The sequence below is a fragment of the Lutra lutra genome, chromosome 9 (assembly GCF_902655055.1).
Source record: "Lutra lutra chromosome 9, mLutLut1.2, whole genome shotgun sequence".
Taxonomy (NCBI): domain Eukaryota; kingdom Metazoa; phylum Chordata; class Mammalia; order Carnivora; family Mustelidae; genus Lutra; species Lutra lutra.
The window spans coordinates 121,307,494-121,328,584 of NC_062286.1; the positions used below are offsets into that span (position 1 = coordinate 121,307,494).

Sequence of the window (21,091 nt, forward strand, 5' to 3'; positions counted from 1 at the left end):
AGGCTGCGTCATGTGGCCTGTGGACCCACAGAGAGATGCCCGCTAGGGTCAGCTCCAGGGGTAGGGGCACTGTACACCCCCCCCCCAAGAGGGGCAGTGAGGGAGGGGAGAGGGCCCAACCAGCCAGTCTGGGATTCTCCTCGCCGGTTTCCTAGCAACAGCACAGAGGCCGAAAATTGTATAGAAAGATGGAGGAAGAGAGGTTTCTAAGTGGGTTCTAGTACGCCTGCCTTTTCCTGACCTTCAAAACTGTAAGAGCAAAATATTTCTAAGTTTGGGTGATTTTACTGGTTTTCTAAGTTCAAGCCAGATTTAGAATTTACATGCTCATCAGCCATCTTTCTGTTGTCCTTTTGTCTTTATTTTAACTTTTTGTATCATGGACAATTGCAAACCTGCTAAAAAGTAGGGAGAATAGTGTAACAAACCTCCACGAACCCATTGCTTGGTTTTGACAGTCACCAACATGTCAGAGCCCAGCCATCAGCAAATGCGGGAGTCAAAGCTTTTCTTCGTTTGCAGCACTAGCTGCTTGTGCCGTACATAGTAGCTACTTAGGAAATAAACAGATGCTGGCTGATGACAAATCCTTTTCCCTGTCTGGGTCTCGGTTTCCTCATCTCCTTGGGAAAGGGATAAGACCAGATGATTTATTTATAAGAGATATGGTGATGGTGTGGGGCAGTGGGCAGAGCGTACACTGGTGTCAGATGTACTTGTTTAAATCCTTGTGCCGCCATTCCCTAGTTAAGCCAAGTTACATCTCAGTTTCCTCATCTTTAATTTGGGGCTACTGGGTCCTGCTTCTCAGGGGTGGTTTGAAGCACTGAATAAAGAGGAAGTCGCTGTTTTGTTGCTAGTACTTTTTTTAAAAATTTTATTTATTTATTTGACAGAGAGAGATCACAACAAGTAGGCAGAGAGGCGGGCGGAGAGAGAGGGGGAAGCAGGCTCCATTCTGAGCAGAGAGCCCGATGAGGGGCTCAATCTCAGGACCCCAGGATCATGACCTGAGCCGAAGGCAGAGGCGTAACCCACTGAGCCACCCAAGCACCCACTGTTGCTAGTACTTTTATTATTGCTTAAAAAAAAAAAAAGATTTTATTTATTTACTTATTTGAGAGAGAGAGGGTGAGAGAGAAGGTGCGTATGGGGGAAGGGGCAGTCCCCGGGGAGGGAGAGGGACAAGCAGACACTCCACTGAGTGTAGAGCCCGACTTAGGCCTCGATCCCACTACCCTGAGATCAAGACCTGAGCCAAGATCAAGAGTTGGATATTTAAGTGACTGAGACACCCAGGCACCCCTATTATTGCTATTTTTAATAGTAATAGTCTGGTGGGAAGAGTCCATGTGCACACTTCAAAAATACAAAAGGAGATTGGAATTGATGAGAATGTGAGGCCTAGGATTGCACTTCTTTTTTTTTTTTTGGCCCAGTCAGCAGAAAGTCAGAAGCTCAAGAAAAGGATGGTGCCGCCGAAGCCGGTGCCCCAGTTGTGGAGCTGGGAGCAGTCCTAGAGTGAGAGCCGTGCAGGCTAAGTCCATCTCCTCCCCTCCCACCCCTCCGTCCCCTTAGCCACGCAGGGGTGCTGTAACCCCTGTGAGAGGAGCCTGCCAGCTGCTGCCTCCTCAGTGAGACAGGCCAGAGCAGGAGAGCCAGAGGTGGAGAGAGTGCAGGCCATGACAGGCTGGTTGCTAGGAGATCCGAGGAGGCAGCAAGGACCCGCTGGGAGGGAATGATGGCCTGGTGTGGAGATGCAGGGCACATGGCCCTAGATGGGCTTTTGTGGGGTTCTGAGCAGGGGAGAGCGGTGTAGTGACCAAAAGCTCAGCTGGAAGGGAGGGCTCTGGAGAATATGTCTCCTTAGAATGTGGGCTCAGGATGTCCTGTTCAGATCTTCTATTTAACTCCTTCTCTGTGCCAGTCGGACCTGCGTCTGAATCCTGACATACATGTGACCTTTGGCAAGTGTTGTGCTGCTACCCTTGCGAGGCCTCAGTGTCCTCCTCTGTGTAATGGGTACAATACCCACTTTGAAAGCCGTTGTGAGAGTTAAGTGATATGAGTATAATAAAATGCTCTAGAAAAAAGGAAAACAGAATATAATGAATGTTCACGACCACTTTTTAAGATTTTTTAAAATTAAAGTACAGTTGATATAGTTTCAGGTGTACACCACAGTGATTCAACTTCTCTATACTTTAAGCTGCGCTCTCCATAAGTGTAGCTGCCATCTGTCACCAGATGCTATTGCAGTGTCATCGACCATCTCCCCCACACTTGGCCTTTTATTCCTGTGCCTTCATTCATTCCGTAAGTGGAAGCCTTTATCTCCCACTTGCCTTCACCCGTTTTGCCCATGCCTCTCCCCTCTGGCCACTATCAGTTTGTTCTCTTTATTTATAGGTCTAATTCTCCTTTTTGTTCATTTATTCATTTTTTTTTTTTTTTTTTAGATTTCACATATGAGTGAAATCATTTGGTATTTTTCTTTCTGCGTCTGACTTCTTTCATGAAGCATAATACCCTCTAGGTCCATCCATGTTGTCACAAACAGCATGATCGCCTCCTTTTTTATGGTCGAATAATATTCCATCATACATATATGCCACATCTTCTTTTTTTTAAATTTTTTTATTAACATATAATGTATTATTTGCCTCAGGGGTACAGGTCTGTGAATCATCAGGCTTTACACACTTCACAGCACTCATCATAGCACATACCCTCCCCAATGTCCATAACCCAACATGCCACATCTTCTTTATCGATTCATCGATGAATGGACGCTTGGGTTGCTTCCATATCTTGGCTTTTGTAAATAATGCTGCAGTAAACACGGGGGTGCAAATATCTTTTTGAATTAGCATTTTCATTTTCATTGGGTACATACCCAGTAGTGTGTTTACTGGATCATAGTGTATTTCTATTTTTAATTTTTTGAGGAACCTCCATACTGTTTTCCACAGTGGCTGTACCAATTTACATTCCCACCAACAGATTTATTACCACTTTTATCTTTATTATAATACTTATGTCCCTTATTGTAGAATGAGATGCATGCTGTCTGGATCAGACTCTGTGTGGATGAGATTCAGGGACTGGGGTTCCTGGAGGAGGGCACTTCCGCTGCGGAGGCCTGTGTCAGCGGGCCGTGGGGGCTGGCTGGATGGGGCCTCCAATTAGCGAAATTCCAGGGAGTACCTGGGGAGGGCATGGAAGTTCAAAGCCAGAGGGACACTTGGTAAGAGTGGAGGCTGAAGGGGTGGGACCTCTAATGAGAAACCAGGAAGGGCTTTGCGTGGTTCAGACCATAGACTATGAGTCAGCTGAAGGTAATGGGCCATTCTTATGTAAATAATATATGTTCCACACATCCACACAGCAGAAAATCAGCAAGGAAGTAAAACAAAACCCAAGTAAGCACAAGAGAAATAATTCCACTGTCAAAAAACAACATCTGGGAACATAATTTTTTGTATCTTTCCTTCCAGTTTTCTTTTTTTTTTAAGATTTTATTTGTTTATTTGAGAGAGAGAGAGAGAGAGAGAGAGAGCACAGGCAGGGGGGAGCAGCAGGCAGAGGGAGAGGGAGACACAGACGGGAGCCTGAGATCATGACCCCAGCCGAAGGCAGATGCTTAACCCACTGAGCCACCAGGCACCCCTCCAGTTTTTGTCATTTTCTGTGCATGCACACATACATTTTATAGCAATGGATCATATGTTATATACTGTTTTCTACCTGTTTTTTAAAATGTTGTATTGTGTTATGAATGTGATTATACACCATCGTAGAAATCCACAGCACTCTATTTTAACAACTGCATAATATTTCAGGATATTTATGTATCACTATTTGTATAACATAGCCGCTATTTTTAGACACTTCTATTAATTCTAATTCCCACTTCACTCTGATAGACAAAACTCTTGTATACACAAAACAAATGTTCTTGTAGCTATATCATGGGGTCTGTGCATTGTAGAAGAATTTCTGGCTTAAAGTTATGTATACTTTTTTTTTTTTATAACTTTGCCAAGGTTGCTCAGCTATTTTTTTTTAAAGATTTTATTTATTGGGGCACCTGGGTGGCTCAGTGGGTTAAAGCCTCTGCCTTCGGCTCAGGTCATGATCCCAGGGTCCTGGGATCGAGCCCCGCATTGGGCTCTCTGCTCAGCATGGAGCCTGCTTCCTCCTCTCTCTCTCTGCCTGCCTCTCTGCCTACTTGTGATCTCTGTCAAATAAATAAATAAAATCTTTTTTTTTTAAGATTTTATTTATTTATTTGACAGAGATCACAAGTAGGCAGAGAGGCAGGCAGAGAGAGAGAGAGAGGAGGAAGCAGGCTCCATGCTGAGCAGAGAGCCCAATGCGGGGCTCGATCCCAGGACCCTGGGATCATGACCTGAGCCGAAGGCAGAGGCTTTAACCCACTGAGCCACCCAGGTGCCCCAGTTATGTATACTTTTAAGGCTTAGAATGCACTTTTCCAAAGTGCCCTCCAGGAAGATGAAACCAGCTGACCATGGCATTGACCCTGTTCAAGTCTGCCTGACTCACTAGGTGCTCATTGCCTTAATACCCAGATTCAGTGGGGTGGTGTGGGGGGAGAGGCTTCTTCAAAAGGACTCTGGAGGAGGAGAGATATCAATCGCTACTCTGAGGGGACTCTTGCAGAAGGAGGGCCCCCTGCCTGGGCTGGTGGCCTGGTGTGGGCTGTCATGGTGAGGGCTATGTTGGTCATGGGAGGCTGGGCTGGGCTGAGCCACAGGTCTGGCTCCGCCGCCCTGGCTCGGGCTGGGCAGTCTTGGCCCTGGTGTGATCTTGGGCTCAGCCTGGTGTGATCAGCATGGTCACCAATCCAAGACATTCATTCTAGAAGCCGGCACAGCCTCTCTGGCCATGCCAACGGCCGTGTACATTCACGTAGCGCAGAGTGATTCATCAGAGCCAGCGGTAGAGGCCGTCGCTCTGACAGAGTGGAACTGCTCTCACCCATCCTGTCACTCGGCCTCTAAAAATACCTCTTGCCTGTTCTGAGTGACTGCACCACCAAGTGTCTAGAGGTGTAGTCTGTGGCTGTGGCTATGTGAGGGAGGGTATATGTGTGTGTGTGTGTCTCTCTGTCTGTGTTGGGATGCGGGGTGGCATCTGGGACCCTCTTTGGTGGTTGGCATCTGAGCTGGGGATTTGGGGTGGGGGAACAAGAGGTGAGCAACTCCTCCTCTTCTACCTTCTCATGGCTGGGGACAATCTGTCCACTCTTGGGAAGTGACAGAGACAGCCTGTGGGGGCCAGGGTTGTCTTTCAGGACTGTGTGCTCACTTCCTGCTGCCTGGGGGGAGCAGGAGAGGGGGACAGCCTGCAGAGGCAATGTGACAAGGCAGGGGGGAGGCTCTGGGAGGGATGCAGAGCATTTAGCCCATCAGTGATCGAATCCTACGAAATTGCATTTCAGATTTCATCATTTTGGTGAAATTTTTCACATAGAGTTCCTTTAAATTAGATACAAATACAGCTGATTTCTTGTCGCGGGTGATTAGAGACCATCTAGCCAAGGTTTCTTGAGCAAGTTGATCACCCATGGGGTGATCGACACATGAGCTTCATGAGGTCACTTGATGCCTGAAATAACAAGAAGTGTGTGTGTGTGTGTGTGTGTGTGTGTGTCTGGAAGTGTGCCCATGTGCATTTTTCTGGGGGAGAAACTCTGCAGTTTTCATCTCATTTTCAGAGAAAACCATGACCCATAAAAGGTTAAGAACCACACTAGGCCAACCGCCTCCCATTAGAGGTAAGGAAATTGAATACAGAGAGGAGAATGACTGCCTGAGATCTCACTGCCAAGATCAGAGTCCAGGTTTGTCGATACCATCTCCCTCTGGCTGGTTCCCTGAATTAGGATCCAGCTCCCGCAGTAGGTAGAACCCCAGGTACTGTTTCCCATACCCTTCTGTCTGGCATGGATCAACTGAACAGGCTTGACGCTTTCCATGGTGGTGGGCATCTGGACACTCATGTCCAGACAATCCTATTCCCAGGTGGTCTTGTAGGGAAAGACTCAAGGGCCATCTTCTGACTTGATCCCCTATAGGGCATCTTAGCTAAATACATTAAATTCGCCTCTTGGATCTTGACACAAGATGTACCATTGCCTTCTGAGAGAGGACCTGACACCTTTGGCCTGGAGAGAAGTGACTGGTGCTGTGGGGGAGTGGGCCTCGAAATACATGATGGACAGCTAGGAGGCCGTAGCTCATGGCAGGAGACAGATGCTGGTCCATTGTATATGGGAGGTCTTTAACTTGGTGCCATGGGAGTTTAGATAAAGAGACACAGGAGGACTAAAATTATAATTAACATTCACTAACCACTTACTATATGCCAGACACTTTTCTTAGAAGAGTTAACTTAGAGTATTAACTTCTTTGATCTTTATAATAACCGATTAGGGTTATTATACGTAAACTGAGGCCGAAGAGATTAAGCACACTGGTTAATGTCTGAGACAGGCCATGGAGCCACGTCTTCTGACTCTGGAGTGTAGAGTTACTTTGGAACCAGCGTGGATGGCCCCTAGCCTCGGTGCTGGCAGATCTCACCCCCGAGTGTGCATCAGAACCATGAGAGGGCTGACCAAAACACAAGTTACTTCTCCGAACCCCCAAGTTTCTGACTCTGCAGGTCTGGGGTAGGGCCTGAGGATTTGTACACTAAGGCATTCTCAGATGATACTGCTGTTCCGGGGAACATGCTTTGAGAAGCATCGTTCTCTGCATTCCTGCTTACTGATAGGAAGAGGTGAACAGAGGGAAGGGAAGCGGTTATCGATCTTGCCTGGATTATCGTAATGCTCTCTGGCCCACCACCAGATCCAGGTTTCTCCTACCCTCCAGTCATTCACTCCTCTCTAAGGACAAATTTATCTTCCTAAAGCCCAGCTCTGATCACGTCACGCCTCCATGCAAAGTCTTCCGGATTCTCTGCCATGAGGACCAGCGCCATCCAGTAGAACCGTCTGGAAATGGTGCACATCTGCACTGTCCAATATGGTAGCCACTAACCATAGGTGGCTATGAATTTTACATTTTTTCCCATCTTAATTCATTTAAATTTAAATAGTCACATGTGGCTAGTTGATAGACAGTGCAGGAAATCACTTGGTATGCCATGCCAGGCCTTTTTTTAATGCTGTCTCCTCTACCTAGACTGTCCTTCTGCCCTGTCTGTAATGTTCAGCCCAAATGCTCCCTCCGCCTTGAAACTTCTGACACTCTGACCTCCCCCAGTGTCTTTCTCCTCTGAACTCCAAAACACTTCATCCTTTTCTTACAGCCTTTAGTACTTTTTGCCTTCTATTGCATTTGGCTGGTGCTGGTGTTTTCTCTAAACTGTGAGCTTTCAGAGAGCATGACTGTTTGCTAGTGAGTTCTCGCTGCCTAGCTCAGGTCCCCCCAGGCATGCAGAGGAGCTCGCTAAATCCCACAAACCTTTGCCCTCGTGCACTGGGGAAATGGAGATGGATAACATGCCCTTCCTGTCCTCAAGCTGCTCATGGGCTCTCACGAGAATCTGATTCATGTCCAGAGAAGCAGTAAAGCCAATGGTTATTTTGGGCAGGAAGATAAAAGCCACAGAGGGCCGAGTTGGCGAGGGAGTCCGGCAGGAGCCACCTAAGCAGAAGGCTGTGTTTGTACACACAGAAGGCTTCTCTGCCCGGCCTGGCCTGGTACTAGGAGTGGGAACATCCAGACATCACTGCCTGGCCGCCTCCTGAAGCTGGGGATTAGCCAGTGGTACAGCGACTGGTGTCACCATCTGATCCCTGCATATGGGTGGATGGGGAGGAAGTTGCAAAGACTGCAGAGCTCTGCCAGCTTCTGGAAGGGGAGCGTTGGCTGGGTGACACCTGGGTTGGGAACCTGAATATGAGAAAATGTCCATTGTGGTCTGAGAAATGGGCAGCGGGTGAAATTCTGCTTGGCCTGGTGTGGGAATTTAGAGATCCTGGGAACAGTCCTGGTTGCAATAGAAAGATGGTCAGAAAGGAAAAAAAAAAAAAAGAGAGAGAGAGAAACAGCATTCTAGCTTCAGAATCTAGTACTAAGAGGATTCCACATCCTGAAAATCTCTAGCGAGTATTCATCTCTAGGACAAAAATCTTTTTTTAATTTTTAAAAAGATTTTATTTATTTATTTGTCAGAGAGAGAGCGCGTACAAGCAGGCAGAGCGGCAGGCAGAGGCAGAGAGAGGAACAGGCTCCCTGCTGAGCAAGGAGCCTGATGCGGGGCTTGATCCCAGGACCCTGGGATCATGACCTGAGCCAAAGGCAGCTGCTCAACCAACTGAGCCACCCACGCGTCCCCAAAAATCTTTTTTAAAAAGAAAATTTTATTGAGGGGTGCGTGGGTGGCTCGGTTGGACGTCTGATTCTTGGTTTCTGCTCAGGTCGGGATCTTGGGGACGTGAGATCAAGCCCTGCATCAGGGGCTCTCCCTCTCCTAAATAAATAGAATTTATTTATTCCTAAATAAATCTTTAAAGAAAAACTTTATTGAAGTTGCAAATGCAGCAAAGTACACAGATTGTAAGTTTATGCACACTTGTGTAACTATAATCCAGATAACAACTAAAACATAGCCAGCATCTCTACAGTACATTTGTGACAAGCCAAATGTATGCAGGGTTAAGGATGGAAAAGCCACGGGCTCTGGAGTCAGGCGTGCCTGCAACTGAATCCTGCCCCTTCCCCAACCCCCACTAGCAGCGTGACCTTGGTTTAGTGACTTCAGTGCTCTGAGCTTCATTTTCCTCCCCCTGGAAAAGCAAGTGCGTCTCTAACCTCTGCTTTACAGGGGGGTAGCAGATTAAAAACGGAAAATGTATCCAAATTGCTAGGCGCCGCGCCAGTACGTAGTGGGGACTCAGCTGCTCTCCACAACGATGATGTGGATTGATGGTGTCACTGCAGCATCTTCTGGCACACGGGACCGCAGACACGTTGCCACTCACAGCTTCCAGCCTCTGTATGACAGTCTCCAAGGTCTCTTCTGACTGCAAGGAGTCTGTGATGCTCCGGCGATGAGCAGACCTCAGAGGCCACCTCAGGCACCTGATGGGAGGCTGGGTGGCTGGGTATCCTTAGCAAGTGGGACGGTGGCCAGACCTTTCATGTTCAGGCCCCGGAAGTGTGGCTCTCAGACTCCGGGGTGAGGGCTGATTTCCCAGGGGCAGTTGGAGTATGGGGCTCCATTAAGAAATGTAGCCAAGGTGATGTTGGGGTCAGAAGAACACAGCCCCGAGAGTGTCCTGGTTTCCTGGTGAATTCTTACTCCCGGCCCCTGACTCTGGGAGTGAGGGTGGCTCAAGGGACACACAGCACATACGCACATGTGTTCTGAGCTGGGCCCCCATGGGGAGAAGGATGAAAGTGAGCCCTGCCATCAGGCTGACTGCGGGCAGGACTTCAGGCCTTGCAGCTGGAGGGCAGAGTGCGGGAGGGAGAGGCCCTGAGTTTCCTTCTATCTGGGAGGGGTTGTTGCCAAGAGGAGGAGACCAGGAAGGACTTCCTGGAGGATGCCTGGATGAATGACCATGGGAAAAGGAGGAGGGGTCTCCCAGGCAGAAGAAAGAACAGGGGCAGAAGCAGAGAGGCAGGGCTGGGCCGCCATCCTAGGAGCCTGGAAGCATTCATACTGACAGAGCTCCCCACCCGGAACCTGAGGGTAAGACTGAGGAACCAGGTGAGATCAGCCTTTGAACGGTCTGGGGAGTCAGGCTGAGGAGTTTGGCTTGCTTTATCAGAGAACAGGGGACCCCTGAAGGCTCCTCCGTGGAGGAAGCAGAGCAGGACCAGCTCCTGGAGATTTGCTCAGTGGAGACCAACAGGTACATATTCTTCCAGAGCTGCATTATTTTTTGGCCAAAGATGGCAGCCAAACGTGCAAGCTACTGGAGTGGGCCTTGAGAGCCCTTGGGATGTGCGGACCTGTGCAGAGGCCTGGCTGTGAGTACGGAAAGAAGGAGGGGGGAGGGAGAAGGTAAGGCTCTTCCCTTTGCCAGACTGCATTCTTGTTGGAGAAGCCAGAGAGCCTCATGACAGCTGAACTCCAAATTCAGAGGTGGAGACAAGAGATGTGTGGTCTAGTAGGCCAGAGGAGGGACAGGCTGGGTAGAACACGGGTGGAAGAGGCAAGAGGGGTAAACTTCCTGGGGGGAGGTAACTTTGAAGGCTTTGGAGAGACTCAGGGTACTGCAGGACACGCTCAGCCCTTTGTGGGTTTTCTCTCATGTCCTCTTCCTAGGCTCTAGGAGGTGGTGCCAATATCATCCCCATTCTACAGAGGTGAGAACTGAGGCTCAGAGAGGCCCTGCCCAAGGTCACACAGCTCCTGTACAAATTCATGAGCGTCCCCCATCCCTGCCTCTGGCCCCCTCCACAGAGGTAAATGTTGCCCTCAGCAACACCACAATAGGTCTAGAAAAGTACTTTGTACTGTGTGACCCGCCATGCAGCTCTGTCATCATTCCACACCAGAGTATGACCTAATGCGGGAGAGTGCGGCTCCCACGGTCTGGCCTGGAAGGTTCGAGGGAAGGGTGGTCCCTGGCGACTGCAGCGCTTTGGGAGCCTTCCTGGAGGAATCTGAAGGCAAGGAGATGGGGGGCAGCGGGAAGGGGGAGGTCCCTGCCAGGTGAGTGCTGCTGCCTGTCCTCCCTGCCTGCTCTCTACACGCAGGCAGACGCAGCCACCCCGCAGTGCCTTCCAGAGAGTGCCAAAGACCAGTGAGAACAGCTTTGTCAGGCAGACTGTCCCAGACCTGCGGGTTGTGCTGCTCTGGAAAGTTTGGCTCTGGTAGCTTCCCCCAGAGACTGGCCCAGCTCTCAGCTGCCTGGGGCTGCAGCTCAGCCCACCCAGGTCCTGCAGCCCTCTGGGACCAAAGCCAGATGCCCTGCAGCTTTCTTGCCCTGGAATACCCTCCTCTCCACCACCTTGCCTTTAACCAAGCTCAGTTTGGGCATCCCCTCCTCCAGGAAGCCTTCTCTGAGCCCCAGGGTCTGGGTTAGGACTTCAGACTATCTAAATCCATGCAGATTAAAGGAAATGTCATGTGAGCCACATTTGTAATTTAGAATTTTCTAGCGGCCACGTGAAAAAAGAAAAGCAAAAAGAAACCAATGACATAGTCTAATGATATATTTTATTAACTCAATATATCTAAGATACTTCAACGCAAAAATTACTGAGCTCTATTACACACTTTTTCAATTAAATCTTCAATGTCCAGTGCCAACTTTAGCCTTACAATACACCTCAATTTGCATCTGTCTCGGTTCAAGGACTCAGTAGCCACATGCAGCTAGTGGCTACCGTAGTAGTCGGCACAGCTCTGGGGGCAGGGAAGGGAGCATAAGGATTGATGCTCAGGGTTTGGCATCAGACAGACATGGCAGTCACATCTTGGTTTTGCTGTTTCTTCGCTGGGTGAACTTTGGGAAGTCATTAACCCCTTCGAGCATCACTTACTTTAGCTGCGAAAGGAGTGAATGATTTCGATGCTAGAGAATTATTGTGAGCATTCTACAAATGAATGTGTGTCTACTGTCCGGTACAAAGTAAGTCCTCAGAAAATGGTGGTATTCATCTTACAGTGTGCCCTCTGATGGGCTGGCTTATGTGCCGTTCTCCCCCACTGGACTGACACTGAGTCCAAAGATGGAGGCTACCCAATTCCTCTTGCCTCCCCTGAGTCTAGGGCCCAGCTCAGTGTGAACATTACTGTTTGCTGAATGAAAGATTAAGACCTTGGGCTAGGAGTACTAACCACCCACCCTGCTCTCTGGGGAACCAAGGGGTCCCTGCTGGTGGGGAGTCATGAGACCACTAACTACTTGGGTGACCTTGACAGAGGCCACTGAAGATTAAAAAAAAAAAAAAAAAAAGAGGGTAGGAGGGGCCCTGCTTGAAGGGTTCAGTGTCATCTCTGCCCCAGCTTTGGGGGTGGGGTGGGGTGGAGGCCATTGCTGACACTGTGTGCTTTGGCTTCCCAGCCAATGGGGCAGATCATTTCCATCCTTCTGGCTTTCTGATATCTGGCCCTTTTCCATCAAGCTCCTTGGAGTTAAAATTTAAGAGAAAATAATTTATCCCACCTCCTGCGCAAACCAGAGAAGGGAGGCAGGGTCCTGTCCCTTCTCTTCCGCCAGCATTTGCTGACCGCCCCCATCACACCAACCCCGTAATGGCAGTAGGGCAGGAAGACTTTCTCCCATTTTATAGATGAGGAAACAGGCTCAGAGAGGTCAGTTCTGCCCAAGTAACATAGACAGTGGTAGAGCCAGGGCTGGAAGCAGAATTCAGGAAGAAACAAGGGAGCTGGAAAGACCTTCTTCCCTGGGTGGGCTCTTCTTTGTCTACCTGGGCCCCTAGCATTTCTCCATGGGGGTTTTCAGGAGAGGTGGTGCTGGGTTAGGTCTTGTTCCTGTGCCTCAGTTTCCCTGCCTGGGGAAGGAAGGCAGCAAAGGAACTGGAGTATTAACTTCAGTTGATGCCCATAAGGAGCCATGCGTTCGTCAGAGTACCCCCAGCCCACCCTCCACCAGATTTCTCTACAAAAGGTCATTGCAGGGTCAAGTGGAACATGGTTCAGAGAGCTAGTGTGATGGAGCAGGTATAACCTTGCACAAGTCACTCACCACTCTGGGCCTCTGCCTGCCTGTTTATAAAATGGGGATGATATTATCTCACAAGATGTTGTGAAGATCACACACAAAAGTACTTTTCAAACTGGAATGTGCTAATAGAAATACTGGTCAATACTAATCATAGAAATAATGACCATAGTAGAAGAAGCCCGCGTTTCTATATGGTCCCACTGACCTGAAGGGAATTAATTGGGCCTTTTGAGTATAAATCCAGAATGATGTCTGGGAATATCCTGCCTTGGTCTTTGGAATGTAGCTCAGATTCTTCTGGGAAAGTGAGAGGCTCCGTCTAGCTGAGGAGGGTGGGAAAATGGCCCTGACCCAGGAGAGGAGGGAGAAGGAAGGAAGGGGAGGAGGATCCAGAGAAGGAGACTGAACTAGGAGGAACATGGGCTTTGGCCACATGTCTGTCCTGCCTATAGGAGCCCAGGGTTGGGAAGGTCAGTGAACAGAAGAGGCTTGGAGTCAATCTGGAATAAAAATAGTGGCCAGCAGAGAGTCAAGGATTTCTTACCAGATGTGTAAAAGAAACAGCAAGTTCATCTGATGTGACTCTGGAGTTTTACTGATCCTTTCACTCATTCGTTTGAACGAATGTGCAGTAACTGAACTCAAACAAACATCCCCAGTGGCAAAGTGACTTGCCCAAGGCCATACCCTAGAGGGCCTGGTGAGTTCCTGACAGGAATTTGGGAAGCTGGAGAGTGAAAAGTCCAGAGGTGAAGGAGGACATCTGTTAAGGAAGTCTGCCCAGCGGGATTCTGGTCGTTCTGTGAATTGGCTCTGGGCTGCTTTGTCCATCTTCCTGGCTCCTGTCTGGAGCAAGGGCATGTTCTCTAGGGCTGGGAGGAGCTGGCTTTCTTCTGGTGTCTGCCCACGCCTGAGCCTAGTGGACAGCACGGAGAGTGAAGGGACTGGAAGCTATGTCTTGGGAACATCTGGTGGCGTTTGTCGTGTTTAAGTTGGAGAAGTTAAGGCTTGGTGTGGGGGTGTTCTCTGAAGGGTGCTGGGGAGAAGGCATGGCCTCATTCTCTGGAGGCCCTATTGTGGTATTAGGACCTAGGTTGTAAGGTCACCAGGAGGGAGCAGCCACACATACACTCAGAGACAGGGAGTAGAGTTGGACAGTGGTGAGTCGACACTGAGGGACACAGCCCACTGGTGAGGCTGACACTGAGGGACCTACAGCTTCCGGGGGCGGGGGGGGGGGGCAGGGCAGATGGCTTGGCTCATGTCTGGGCTGCCTCCCAGCTTTGGGCTTCTGTGGTTTTCACTGCAGTGGGGTCTGGGAGGCCTAGAACAGTGGCTGGCATATAGTAGGTACTAGGGAATTATTTGAAGAGTGGAAAAATCTGTATGTCGGGGAAGAGGCTGGGGAGTAGGGGTCATGTGGGCTACAGATGATACCATGAGCAGAAGTCTTTGGAGATTATGTTGGGAGTTACCCACTGTCTTCCCTGGGGCTTCCACCATCAAATGGGATCCTAGAGGTGAGTATGTCCCACCCTTTCTTTGATTGTTTGCAAACTGAGGCCCAAAGCAGGAGAACAACTTGCCCCAGACTATATTGGCCAACAGTGGCAGAACTGGACCAGACCCCAGGCCCTCTGCCTCCCACAGTCCTCTGCCATTTGAGGTCTGAGCCTGTGGATAGAGGGAGCTGGAGGTGTGGTGGTTGGGACCAGCTTTTTGAGTTAGTTCCGCTGAAGGGCTGTCATGTGGTTTTTGAATCCTATCCGCAGTGCCATAAGACCCCTTGGCTACCCCGCCCCCTACCTTCCAGGAGCCTAGGTGCACACCCTGTGTGTGCTCACGAACATCCAGAAAAAAACCATGTGTACACAGGCCCAGTCCCCAGTTATACTTAGGGTCACTGCCACCAAGGCACATATGGGCAAATGCACACATACGCTCAGAGACCCACAGGATCCTAGGAGACCTTTGCACATACCTCCTCCCTGGTGGGGGAGGAGCCCTGAGTCCCTGGGAGATCGTGCCCTTCTTTGCTGCTGGGGAGGTGAGGGTATCCGGCTCTGCTCGGTGGGCTGGGAGGCCCACTGAGTCTGAGTCACCCCTTCTGAGTCAGGGATCCTTCCCCTTCTTCTCCCCTCCCCCTCCCTCTGTCCCTGCCGAGCTCCCAAGAGGGGTCGTCCCCGCGCGGGGGGCCGAGGGTGGCGGGGTTGGGGGCGCGGGATGGGGGGGCCGCGAGGGCGCAGGAGTTGGCTCCGTGGCTCCATCGCGGTCCCGCAGGGGTCGGGGAACGGCCGGTGACAGCGCCGGGGAGGAAGTGGCCTGGGAGACTGAGAGAAAGAGAGAAGCAGGAGGAGGAGGAAAGGGAGGCTGGCCGAGAGGAGGCGGAGGCAGGGGCAGGGCCGCCGGAGGGAGCAGGCAGGCAGGCGCGCGGCGACCGCCCCTGGGCTGGGCGCGGAGGCCGGGCGGGGGCGGGGGCTGGCCGCGCGTCGGGCGCCAGGCCCGGGGCTGTGGGCACGGTGCCCAGCCCCCGGCGCACGCCGAGCCGCCGCCGCCGCCGCTGCTGCAGTCGGCATCCATCAGCGGGCGGGGGTGTCGCGGAACAGGCTGCTCCGCAGAGCCCGCCGCGGCCCCGCACGCCCGCCCCGCCCCGCGGCCTCCCGGCCCCGCAGGAGCCGAAGGGGCGCCCCCCGCCCAGCCTGCCCAAGATGGGGCACCCCGGGCTCAGGTAGGCACATGGGGGGGGGGGTCAGGTGGCACGGGGGGGTGGGGACTCAGTACATGTAGGCCGGGCCTGCGACCCTGGGGAGGACTGGGGACAAGACCGGGAGGAACTGAGTTTCCAGGCTGTTGACTCCCTGGCCTGTGGGTGGTGGTGGTGGTGGTGGCCGCGGCGGCAGTAGCGGTAGTGGTGGTGGTGGTGGTTGTGGTGAGATCTGTGCTGTTCTTCCCTGCCTCCCAGGTCTGCAGCCTCTCCGAGGCCTGGAGAGAGAGGTGGGCAGGCTGTGGGCTGGTGGTTACTGTTGGGATGAACGGTTGCTGGGCACTGGACTCCCTGGCTGGGCCACTCTGTTCTTTGAGATCGTTCCTGCTGCCTCCGTGGAGGCCAGGGGCTCCCTGGATCTTCTTGTCTAAGCTTCAGATGTCGCAGGCCAGTCTCTTGGTTAGAGACTGGGGTGCTGGGCAGCTCCTATCCTCTCCCTCACCCTCTGGTTATAGACCTTTTTCCACCCTGGCCTCACTTCCCACTGCATCTCCCCTCCAAGTCACCCAAAGCTGGGTGGATGGGTGGAGGTCCAGGCGCCTCTGGGGTTCTGGTTTCCTATTGTTCTGGCCCAAGGCTGCTCCCCTGATTCGAGGGAGAGGACTTGTGGGTTCTAGTTGTGTCTGGCACCTTCACACTTAGGAATGTCTGAGGTCCTGAGAAGCTGGGGTCTTGGGGACAGGCATGGGGGGGAGGCGGACAAGGGACTGTAGCCACTAGGGTAACTTACCAGGTGCTGAGGCCACTGCCTGGCAGACCTACGGCCCCAGGATGGTCCATGGGGACCTTGAGGCACTGGACAAGGACTAGGAAGGAGTTCTGAAGATATTGGTCTCCTTGTTGGCTGCCGGCTAGGGTCCTTGCCACCCCCCCCCCCCACAAACTCTGAGAATGCGTTGGTGGGGGAAAGGCACTACCACGTGTTCCTGCCTTCACTTCTGGATCTGCATATCACCTCCTCTGCAAAGGTGGGAGTGTAAGAGGGCTGGATTTAGGACCTCTCGGGCTGTGTGGGGTCTGGCTGCTCCATCTCTCCCCCATCTCCCAGCGTTAGGAGTCTTCCAGAATTAGCAGCAGCTGGCCATGTTGAGAGCTGGGGATGGGAATGGAGTCCCCAGAAGCTCCTGGAAGACAGTGCTGCCTGACCTGGACAAGGATGTGGAGAATAGGGGCGGCTGTGTGCCCGCCTGCCCACCCATTCCTCCAGATGGAGCTTGCGGCAGAGGCAGCCTGTGCCAGCCTCCTCTCTGAGCCGCTGTGGCCCAGGGAGGCGCTGCCAGCTCTGTGCAGGGAGGAAGCTGGCTTCTCCTGGCCAGCCTGAGGTCATGTCTGCCTGGCAACCCCACGCACAGTCTTTGTGGCGTGCAGAGCATGGTCCCTTGAAGGGTACTGCGAGGCAGTCCTAGAGATCAGTGCAGGGGGCATTGTTACTATGAACACCCTTCCTGGGCCATGTGGCATTTCCCTGGGCTCAGCTCTGTGAGCTTCATGGAGCTTTCATAGAACCTGCATGAGAATGATGCTTGGCCCCGTCGGTAGTCCTCACTTAGTAAATGTTGAAAGCTTGAATGAGACCTAGAGAGGAAGAATGACTTGTCCAAGGTCACCTAGCAGCTGAGTGGGAGGGCCAGCACTAAGGCACCCAGGTCTTCTATCCTTGGTTTGAAGTTCCTGCAGCCTGGATACCTGCATCCCCATCGCTGTGGCTGTTGCCTACACAGGTCTTAGACAGAGACTGAGCATTCTAGCCTGGAGCTTGAGGCCAACCTTTAGGAGGGGGTCTCACATTGGCCTCCCAGCCCGTGACCCCGAAAGGTGAGGAGAAAAGGTCAGGCTGCCTCACAGATAATGGGCCAGAGCTGAGGCAATGGGCAGCCAGCAGCCCTTGACCTTGGGAGTATACGGAGCCAAGAGGATGTTAGAGGCCCAGCGATATTCTGGGCCTGAGCCTGCAGAGAAAGTGGATAGGGTCTCTTGACTGGACTGCGCTGTGTTAGCTCCGACATGGACTTCTCTGTGAGCCTCTCTGGGCTTCTGTATCCCCATTTATTAAAAGGGGATGATAATCTCTACTTGGAGTAATATTAGTGATTACATAATCAGGATGATGGCATTTACTGAGCAGTTACCTTGGGCTAGTACTTTGCCTTATCTCACAGCAGCCCTGTCAGGTATTATCCACTCTGTACAAATGAGAAACTGCAGCTCAGAGAGGTTGTGTCACCTGCCTGAGGTTACACAGCTGGAAAGTGTGGGGCTGCCTGCCTCCGGAGCCCCTCTCTCTCCCATAGCGATATGTCTGGGGTGGTATCTGGGCGTGCCGGGTTGGTGTCCAGTCACAGCTGGTCAGCCACAGCTGATGTGCTGGGGCTGGTCCAGCTAGAGTGCTCTGTGTTGGGTCTGGTAAGACAAAGGCAGTTCTGTGGCCCAAGTGCTTCTGATGTCCAGAGGGATGGGGCAGTGGGGTACTCATGAGGACCCCTGACAGAGTGGCTGCCTTGGCTTTCTGCTTCCTGGCCAGGGTTCCCTAGAAGTGGGCTGCTCTGGTCTCCCTGCCCCCATTGGCTCTCTGGGAAGACTGGTTAGCTTTCAGTCTAGTTAGCCCCCCGGGTTCACCCAGCCCTACTCCTTCCGCATTGCTGGGACCCTAATAACCTGAAAACACAAGGGTGGGAATGCAGGGTACCAGGTGGGATGGGAACGAGGAGGCGCTTCTAGGGCGGGTGGCTTGGGGATGAGAATAGGAACAGCCAGCATTTACTGAGCACCTACGACATGCCAGGCCCTGTTGGAAGGGCTTACCCATACAACTCATACAATTTTCACAAAACCCAGTGAGGTAGGAATGCTTCTTCCCATTTTACACATTGAGGGACCTGAGGCTTTCAGGCAAGGGAAAGGCAGTTGCTCAGAGTCACATGGCTAAGTCATGGGGGAGCCCCGATTTCAATCCAGGCAGAGTAGGCCAAAGCCATGTTCCCAGTGGCCATGCCAGCAGCCTGTAGTGTCTTCTCAGAAGCCCAGTTTTGTGCAATTGAAAAATATTCTCTGGGTATACCTCCTGCAGGCCCCCTGTTGTGTCCGAGGAAACATCCTTCTTTTCAGGGGGCTCACAGTCTGGCTGGTGAAGCGCAGACAGGACATGGGGAGGTGAAGAGCCAGCTGTTCCATAGGCTAAGCATGGATTCCTGTTTTGGTGATCAGGGAAGGCTTCCTGGAGCCTGTGTCCTGGGTACCAAAGGCCAAGTGGAATTTCAGTGGCTGTGAGGAAGGGTCCCCACTCCCCAGGTCAGAGGGGAAGGAAGTAGAGTTGCCTCTGAAGAAGAGTGGGTGGTCTGGGACTCCTGGGGCAGGTAGGGCAGGAGGGCTGGGTGCACTGGGAGGTGACTCAGAAAGCCGGCTTGGGGCTGGGTCTTTGGCAAGGTTCTGGAATCCACCAGGCCTAAGCTCTTGTCACAGAACTCCATGGTGTACCAGCCATGTGCCCTCGGGCCCATCACTTAGCTAGCCCTAGCCTCAGTTTCCTCATCTGTAAACCAGGGATAAACACTCCTGTCTTCTTGAGGCCACTTGTGGTGGTGGTTATGTAAAGGGGCCTAGTGTGGTCCTGGCATATCCCAGGGACTCAGGAAACACGACTGCTCTCTCCCCTCAGTCTCTCTCAAATGCCAGGCTAAGATGTTTCCACTTGACAGGAGCCTGGAGGCTCCGGGGGCCTTGGTAGGTCTGCATGAGGCTCGCATGCACCGGGGCATGACAGAAGTGTTCCGGAAGGTCCCTTTGGCAACTGCAGGAACCACGAGGAAGGGCGGGACTGCAGCCTTGTGGGAGAAACGTCAGCCCCGTGGACTGGGAGGGCGGGTGAGGGAGGAAGGTTAACAGTGCACTGAGATGTCCTCTCTCCTGGGGGGCGGGGGGCTCAGCTGCTGGGCTGGGGCAGGCCACAGGGGTTGTGAATTGGGTTTGAGGCCTCGAGGGCTGAAGATGAAGGACTGTGTCCCTTCAGTCATTCCGAAGGCTGCCTGGCATCTTTTTGTGCATCTGGCTTTTTTTTTTTTTCCCTTTTGAATAATTTCCTTTGGATGAATCCCCATCAGAGCTTCCTGTATAATAGCAGTAAATTGGGACTAAGTGCCCAACAATAGGAAGATGATTGAGAGCGTTTTGGAACATCCAGTGGATAAAATAATATACAGCCGTGAACAGCCACAGAAATACTTATTCTCACAGCACATGGAGCGGGGCACTTGGGAAGCTCCTTCGCATCCTTAATTCATTTCATGTCTGTGTGACCCAGGTGGGACAGGGTTAGATACTGCCCGTGCGCGAGGAGATTCAGGTTAGGTTCTAATCTCCTTGAGGGCAGGATTCATGTTTAATTCATTGTTCTCTCCACCGCATCTAGCTCAGTGATTTGCAAATGCTTGTCTGGTGAAAAAATTGATGGAAGGAACAAAGCAGAGGGGAGTCGGCTTGTCCAAGGTCATATAGGGGGTAAGACCCAGGACCTGGCCTCCTCATCCCTACCCGCTCCATGCTTACTCATCGCTCAGTAGCTGTGCAGGGGAAGTCGGGTGAAGGGGTTCCTAGCCAAGGGCTTGGGAGACGCACACAGACCAGGGCTTTAGTCTACTTTCCAGCCTTCTGAGCTGCCAGGCTTTGGCAGATTGATCTTTTATTTTTATTTTTATTTTTTTTTAATTTTTTTTTTTTTTTTTTTTTTTGACAGAGAGAGATCACAAGTAGGCAGAGAGGCAGGCAGAGAGAGAGAGAGAGAGAGAGGGAAGCAGGCTCCCTGCTGAGCAGAGAGCCCGATGCGGGACTCGAGCCCAGGACCCTGAGATCATGACCTGAGCCGAAGGCAGCGGCTTAACCCACTGAGCCACCCAGGTGCCCCGGCAGATTGATCTTTTAAGCCTCACTTGCCCCATCTGTAATAGGGACAGTCCAAGAATCTGCTTTTGGGGTTGTTGTCAAGATTAAATGATTTCAGGCATGTAAAACTCTTAGCACTGTAACTAGCACGTAGTCAAGCACCCACGAATATTAGCTGTGATGATAATGATTTAATAATGGGGAAGTATTTCTGATACAATTAATGTTAAATGGAAAAAAACCCGTAAAATAGGAGCACTCAGATTGAAGTGGTGTAGAATTAGGGATGACCAGAGATAACAGATTGGGAAAGAACAGGCAGAAATGGAGTTTCAGCAGATATGATAGGAGGTCAGTAAGACTGATCAAAACAGATCTTCTAAAAATACTTTTTATTTTCCTTATTTTAATTTTTTTTTAAATATTTTATTTATTTATTTGACAGAAAACACAAGTAGGCAGAGAGGCAGGCAGAGAGAGAGAGGGGGAAGCAGGCTCCCTGCCGAGCAGAGAGCCCAATGAGGGGCCCCATCCCAGGAGCCCAGGATCATGACCTGAGCCAGAGGCAGAGGCTTTAACCCACTGAGGGTTTTTTTTTGTTTGTTTTTTATATTTTTTAAAAGATTTTATTTATTTGAGAGAAAGCGAGAGACAGCACGAGCAGAGAGGGAGGGACAGAAGGAGAGGGAGAAGCAGGCTCCCCCCTGAGCAGGGAGCCCCAATCTAGGACTCGATCCCAGGACCCTGGGATCATGACCTGAGCTGAAGGC

General features: G+C 51.5%; 1 protein-coding gene across 13 annotated transcripts in view; it reads left to right on the forward strand.

Moving 5' to 3' along the window:
• The window catches only part of EPB41L1 (erythrocyte membrane protein band 4.1 like 1), a 119,445-nt gene that overhangs the window by 36,700 nt on the left and 61,654 nt on the right, over positions 1 to 21,091 (forward strand). Inside the window, exon 1 of one of the 13 annotated variants that reach the window (XM_047744352.1) lies at positions 15,087 to 15,410. The exons of the other annotated variants lie outside the window; for them this stretch is intronic. The gene's annotated coding sequence lies outside the window, so the exon portion shown is untranslated. Of the gene's footprint in view, positions 1 to 15,086; positions 15,411 to 21,091 lie in introns of those variants that run through there. 13 annotated transcript variants of the gene reach the window in all.